Source organism: Oryzias latipes, chromosome 24 (assembly GCF_002234675.1).
Source record: "Oryzias latipes chromosome 24, ASM223467v1".
Taxonomy (NCBI): domain Eukaryota; kingdom Metazoa; phylum Chordata; class Actinopteri; order Beloniformes; family Adrianichthyidae; genus Oryzias; species Oryzias latipes.
The window spans coordinates 9,481,395-9,487,889 of NC_019882.2; the positions used below are offsets into that span (position 1 = coordinate 9,481,395).

The 6,495-nt window shown below is 38.9% G+C and overlaps 1 long non-coding RNA gene across 1 annotated transcript; it reads left to right on the forward strand.

Moving 5' to 3' along the window:
• Nucleotides 1-455: 455 nt before the first annotated feature.
• LOC111947094 lies at nt 456-3,690 on the forward strand. The gene is made up of 3 exons (XR_002872903.1): nt 456-495; nt 1,557-1,652; nt 3,642-3,690. It is a non-coding gene; the product is annotated as an uncharacterized LOC111947094 (long non-coding RNA).
• Nucleotides 3,691-6,495: the final 2,805 nt, after the last annotated feature.

Consider the following 6,495-nt stretch of genomic DNA (forward strand, 5'->3'; position numbering starts at 1 on the left):
CCTTTTGTTAGTGGCTAAAGTTTTCTGCTGGACACATGTCCAAAAATGTCACTCAAAGCCTCTAACGGTTGTGTGGGAGGAGCTACCGCCAAAAGTTTTAAGCCTGGTTGCTACATGGAAGCACTGGGTTTTGAATGCAGCTTTAAGCTTTTTTAAATCACTGAACTCTATTATAAGAAAGGTTTTTGTAAAAATAAATTAATCAACGTGTTCCTGTTGTGTTCAGGTACCGAACTACAAGAGTCTTCAGTGTTTCACCTCCAGGCAGACGCCAAGACCAGCGAGGTAACTTGTCTCTTGATCAGTTATTTGTCTAGAGCTATTAAAAAAACAAAAAATGCAATAGTTTGTGTAGTGCAATAAATGTTTTGATCAGAATATAATTGAAACATTTTTCTTTAACATTGAAAAATCTCTTTTGGACTTTTTCAGATACTGAACTTCAGAGAGTTCACCAGAAAGTCACCATTTCACCAGAAAAGAGCCGTCAAGTTGGTGAGTTTTATACTTATTTAATATATTCATCCTGAACTATTACCACTATTAGATTGATATGGAAGCATTTATGCAGATTTTAACTAGCCAAATAGAAATAGAGTTAAAATTATTTACAATTTAACCAAACATATTTAGATTGCAGGCTGAAGGTGGCACAATGGAATGGAGGTGCAAGTTGTGTTCTGCTACTTGAGCACTATGCAGTACTACATATAATACTGCAGTACGACATAGCCAATATTCCAAGGTGTTTCGACTGCCATGTATGTGGAGACACTTTGGAATATTTTCATGTGTCTATGATAGTTTTTTTTTGTGGCTGGGTGGCTCGGTTGGTAAGGTGACAAGCTACCATGCAGGAATCCAGGGTTCGATTCCCGGAGGGGAATAAGCAATGGTACTGGGGGGCAATTACCATATCAATGGCGAGCAGTTAAATCACCCAGTGGGGGTCCTTAGGCAAGGCCCTTAACGCTACTGCCTCCTGAGCGCGGTTCAGCTGCAGCTCACCACTCCCCCAGGGGATGGGTCAAATGCGGAGAAGAATTTCCCCATTGAGGGATGAATACAGTATAAATTTAAATTTAGTTGCATTAGCACCATTCCATCATTTGAAACCATGATAACTCATCTGGCAAGATCTGAAATAGATTTATGTAGAGTAGATGCAGTCAGAGGTAATTGTGCAGTTTTTACATGTTTGTGTAACTTAAAGCTGCCTTTTTCTGAGCCAAAGTCCACCAAAACAGCCAGGAACTGGCCAGCTTGGTTAGGATTTATGACCTCCAGGTGAATTTCTAATGAGAATAATTCAAAAACGGATAACAAATAATTTGTAAACAGCTGTCAGAAGCCATAGTGTAACTTGCCTTAAAAATGACTTTGGGTCTTTGGCCTGAGGTGGATCATGCCATAAACACTGCACTGTCCTCTTACTAGAAATAGACATCTAGAAAAGGTATAATTTTATTATTTCTTAAAGTTCCTTAAGTAAATATTGGAAGTGTTTGCTCTGCGTTTGCTTCAATGGTAATGTATATTTCTTTTTATTCTTTTAGGACCAGCGTGATGTGAACATGAGATGGGCACTTGTCATCCATGCACTTCCTGTTTATCTGCATGAATATGCCTCCAACTTCTTCAAGACCTGTACTGTAAGTGTACACGACTCCCTGTCAATGTTTTTCTCTAATCCTTTAATATTGATTGAGATTTTATCGAGTGACATAATAAATAGGCAATTGTTTGTAGTTTCCAAAATGAGTGATATTTTTAAATGGTTTTAAGAATGAGACGGAAGATGAAAGGCGAACATCAGGGACTGCTGATTGGAGGGAGCGGGAACCTTTTCGTTTACCTTTTCTGCTCCTGATCCATCATTGTATGAATAAAGAAAAATGAAGCTTTAGTCTTAAAGTGTGGGTGACATGGACTATTTTAATAAGCCAAAATATAGTAAATAGTCTCTATTTCATGTTGCGATTGTTTTTAATATTTTTCGAAAAAGAATAAATAGCGAAAAACGCGATATAAACAACAAGGACGGCCGCCGGCTTCTCGCATTCCGCCGACTTCGCGCCGCCATGTTTGTGACGTAACGAAAGGCAGACAACATGGCTAGCACCGATAGCGAAGCACAGAGTGATGCTACCGTCTCTATTAGCGATTTATCATCAGATGAACAGAAAGATGAAGAGGAAAGTTGCGGAGATTATCATGATGATGAGTCACTTTTGCAACCGTATCGATTCGAACCCTTTTGCGAAAGTGAGGAGGATATAGCAGAAAGTAGTAGGTCTAGTGATGCCGATGACGATAGCCAGCATGAAGATTCGGCTAGACTCCAGTAAGTCTAAAAAATGTATAAAATTAAATTACTCCACTTACCCTAAAGTATACTCAAAATGTCCCCTTTTGACCTAATCTAAACAAAGGTAAACACTGGTTTTCAACCCAATTTACAAAATAAATGTCACAAAATAAGGGGTTTCCCAGATATTACTACTCTTTAGTTAACAAAGTCACTGTATACCATTAACAACTGTGGAACATTAACAGTTTTACCTGTTTGAACCAGTTTGAAACCTTTTCTCGTGCGCGCGCGCGCTCACACACACACACACACACACACAGTTCAGTTTACTCACGGTACCGGCACCTCAAAAGCAAAAGAAAAAAAAAACGTTGCAGGCCTGTTGCTTCTCTTGCAAAACATTGAGTGCGTTGAAATACTCCAGTTGGATCCAAGGACAACAGAAAACACGACTACTTCGCCTCAATGTGATCCATCGTGATGCACACTAGCTTAGCAGCCTCCGCTCCCGACTCCAGCGCCGTCCTCTCCGACCCAGAAAACGGCTCGCTCGCTTCCAGCTCACCCGCCTTTCCTCGACTCAGAAGCCAAGATCCTCCTCCCAACTCTCCGTTCAAAATTCTTTTTGTCCCTTCGAAAACGCAGACTTCTCTCCTGCAGATCTGGAGGGAAGAATCCTTCGCCGTCCACCTTCTTGAACTTTCCCCTTTTCAGCAGCGTTTCTTGTTTTGGGAGTTTATACACAGATACACTATCACTAGATGTATTGCTACATCCAGCTGCCACACAACGACTTGGCATGTTGATGATTAACAGATTTAAACACGAGAGAAACGAAGACTACCTGTTTTGTTTACATGCTGTCCGAAGCGGAACTGCGAAAGTCAATGCCTTTCGTGACGTCACAGGTCATATCAAGGTCACTTCCAGCCTGCGCTCTTAGCGGCAAATTCAAATCTCTGATTCCTTCGAAAGATGTCTATTATTCATATGCTTCGGATTTTTTTCGACGCTAACTATTGGTATCAATAGATTCAGCGTTTAAAAGGCTTTTTTATTTGACAAAGTTGTTCAAAGCATGGCATCCACACTTTAAATTATTTTATAAATGTCCTGATTTTTCAGAAAAATGCTAAAGAACTTTTTAAAAACACAATTTTATTTGGAGTTGGTCCTTAAAGCATCACAGCCAGTTGATTAAAAGCTAACAGAATGTTAGCATGAAAAGATTCACATTGACAGGTGGCAGGAATGTTAGTTTTGGACATTAGTGTGATGAATATCTTTGAGGGTCTGAACTCATCTTTGTTTTCTGTTTTGTATTTTCCAGAATACCAGACCTCACAGACACTGCTGTGGTTCTCCTCTCAGTTGTCGTGGTGACGCTCCGGATGCTGCCGTCAGTGGTCCCACAGATCTGGCTGACTAATCTCTTCCACTCTTCGGGGACATCTATGCTCTGGACCTAAAGCACCCCAAAAACACTTGAACTTGCCTTCACATTTATTCAGAACGCTGTCATGAGCCGTGAGGACAGCAAATCACTGAAAGGACATTTATTGACGCTAAAGAATGCTGCGTTGAGTGAGTCTCCCAGAATGGACTATTTGTTGGTTTAAGTGTTATGCTACTAATGTGTTTTGTTGTGATCATTTGCTTTTTCTGCTGTACAATACAAACCAACACTTTTTGTCAATATGTTGTGTGGCACTCTTATGATGCAGTTTTATTTCACTGATTGTTTCATCCTCTTGATATTTGTGCTTTTTTTTTTTTTTAAAAGAGCAATTAAAAAAAGTGTATTAAGCAATCGCTATTGTGTGGCTTTCATGTTTGTTGGTTTTTATCAATGTTAGCTTTTAAATGTTGTTGTGGGACAGTATCAATACCTCTGTTTAGAATACATTTCAAGTAGAAACATTTTAAGCTCAAGAATTCTAAATATTTTCAATGCTACACATTTAATGAGTTAGAGAATTTATAAAACATTTGAGTGAATTTTACATATTTTATGAGTGGAGTAATATTATAAAAATATAGTTAGTTAAAGTGTTTTTTTAGTTGGAAAAAATTAAAAACTTTGAGTAAATAATCACTCTTTTGTAAGTTGAGGAATCTTAATATTTTTAATATGAAATAATAAAAATTTAAGCCAACTGACAATATACATTTTAATAAATGTTAACTTAAAAGTTTTAATAATATAACTTAAAAACTATTGTGTAATCTGTTACAAAACAATTTTTAAGTTCTGTCAACTCGTTAGGGTTTACAGTGTACCACATTATCACATTTTTTATTTTTCTGCCACTGAACGATTTACGGGCTCTTGTGAGGAGGCATTTTTTTCTGCAGTTTTCTTACACCTTACTGAAAATGGCTTGAATCTGTCCATGGTCCTGTTGGCAATAATTCAACCGTTTTTGTGAGATCAAACCGAAAACAAGCAGATATGCAGCATCACAGGACAGCAAGGAGAAGCAGACGTCTCAGAAGATTTCCTCTGGATGCTCTGGCCAGATATGAACAGCTTGTGAGTTAAACCCTAACCCTAACTTAAAGTTTTTTTTTTTTGTTAAACTTAAGCATTTGTTGCTAATCGTGCTCAAGGTTAGAGTTGAACATTCTTTTTCCAACATTGGATTATGAGTCGTATAGTCTAATTACATGAAACACTTGTGAGTTCAAAGTTTAATATTTTTTATTCAGAGTCAAACCATATCACTTGTTTTATAAAAAAAATACTTTCATTTTTAAAAATTTAAATAAAAATCCAAAAACCCGGCCAAAAAAAAAAAACATGAGATTTTCCAGTATTCATAAATATTTCATAAACCAAAATTTAAGACATCAAAATGAATCGAAACATTCAAAAAATTACATTTAATTTCCTTAATGAAATAATTATTGTTCTATCTTCAGAGTCTTCCACGTCTGAGAGGATTTCGGTAGTGTGTGTGAGAGGATTTCGGTAGTGTGTGTGAGAGGATTTCGGTAGTGAGTGTGAGAGGATTTCGGTAGTGTGTGTGAGAGGATTTCGGTAGTGAGTGTGAGAGGATTTCAGTAGTGAGTGTGAGAGGATTTTTTGGTAGTGAGTGTGAGAGGATTTCGGTAGTGTCTGTGAGAGGATTTCGGTAATGAGTGTGGGAGGATTTTGTGGTAGTGTGTGTGAGAGGATTTCGGTAGTGAGTGTGAGAGCATTTCGGTAGTGAGTGTGAGAGGATTTTTTGGTAGTGTGTGTGAGAAGATTTCGGTAGTGTGTGTGAGAGGATGTCGGTACTGTGTGTGAGAGGATTTCGGAAGTGAGTGTGAGACGATTTCAGTAGTGAGTGTGAAAGGATTTTTTGGTAGTGTGTGTGAGAAGATTTCGGTAGTGAGTGTGAGAGGATTTCGGTAGTGTGTGTGAGAGGATTTCAGTAGTGAGTGTGAGGGGATTTTTTGGTAGTGTGTGTGAGAGGATTTCGGTAGTGAGTGTGAGAGGATTTTTTGGTAGTGTGTGTGAGAGGATTTCGGTAGTGTGTGTGAGAGGATTTTTTGGTAGTGTGTGTGAGAGGATTTCGGTAGTGAGTGGGAAAGTATTTTTTGGTAGTGTGTGTGAGAGGATTTCGGTAGTGAGTGTGAGAGGATTTCAGTAGTGTGTGTGAGAGGATTTCGGTAGTGAGTGTGAGAGGATTTTTTGGTAGTGTGTGTGAGAGGATTTCGGTAGTGAGTGTGAGAGGATTTCGGTAGTGAGTGTGAGAGGATTTCGGTAGTGAGTGTGAGAGGATTTCAGCAGTGAGTGTGAGAGGATTTTTTGGTAGTGTGTGTGAGAAGATTTCGGTAGTGTGTGTGAGAGGATTTCGGTAGTGTGTGTGAGAAGATTTCGGTAGTGAGTGTGAGAGGATTTCGGTAGTGTGTGTGAAGGGATTTCAGTAGTGAGTAAGAAGGGATTTTTTGGTAGTGTGTGTGAGAGGATTTCGGTAGTGAGTGGGAAAGGATTTTTTGGTAGTGTGTGTGAGAGGATTTCGGTAGTGAGTGTGAGAGGATTTCGGTATTGTGTGTGAGAGGATTTCGGTAGTGAGTGTGAGAGGATTTTTTGGTAGTGTGTGTGAGAGGATTTCGGTAGTGAATGTGAGAGGATTTCGGTAGTGAGTGTGAGAGGATTTCGGTAGTGAGTGTGAGAGGATTTCGGTAGTGATTGTGAG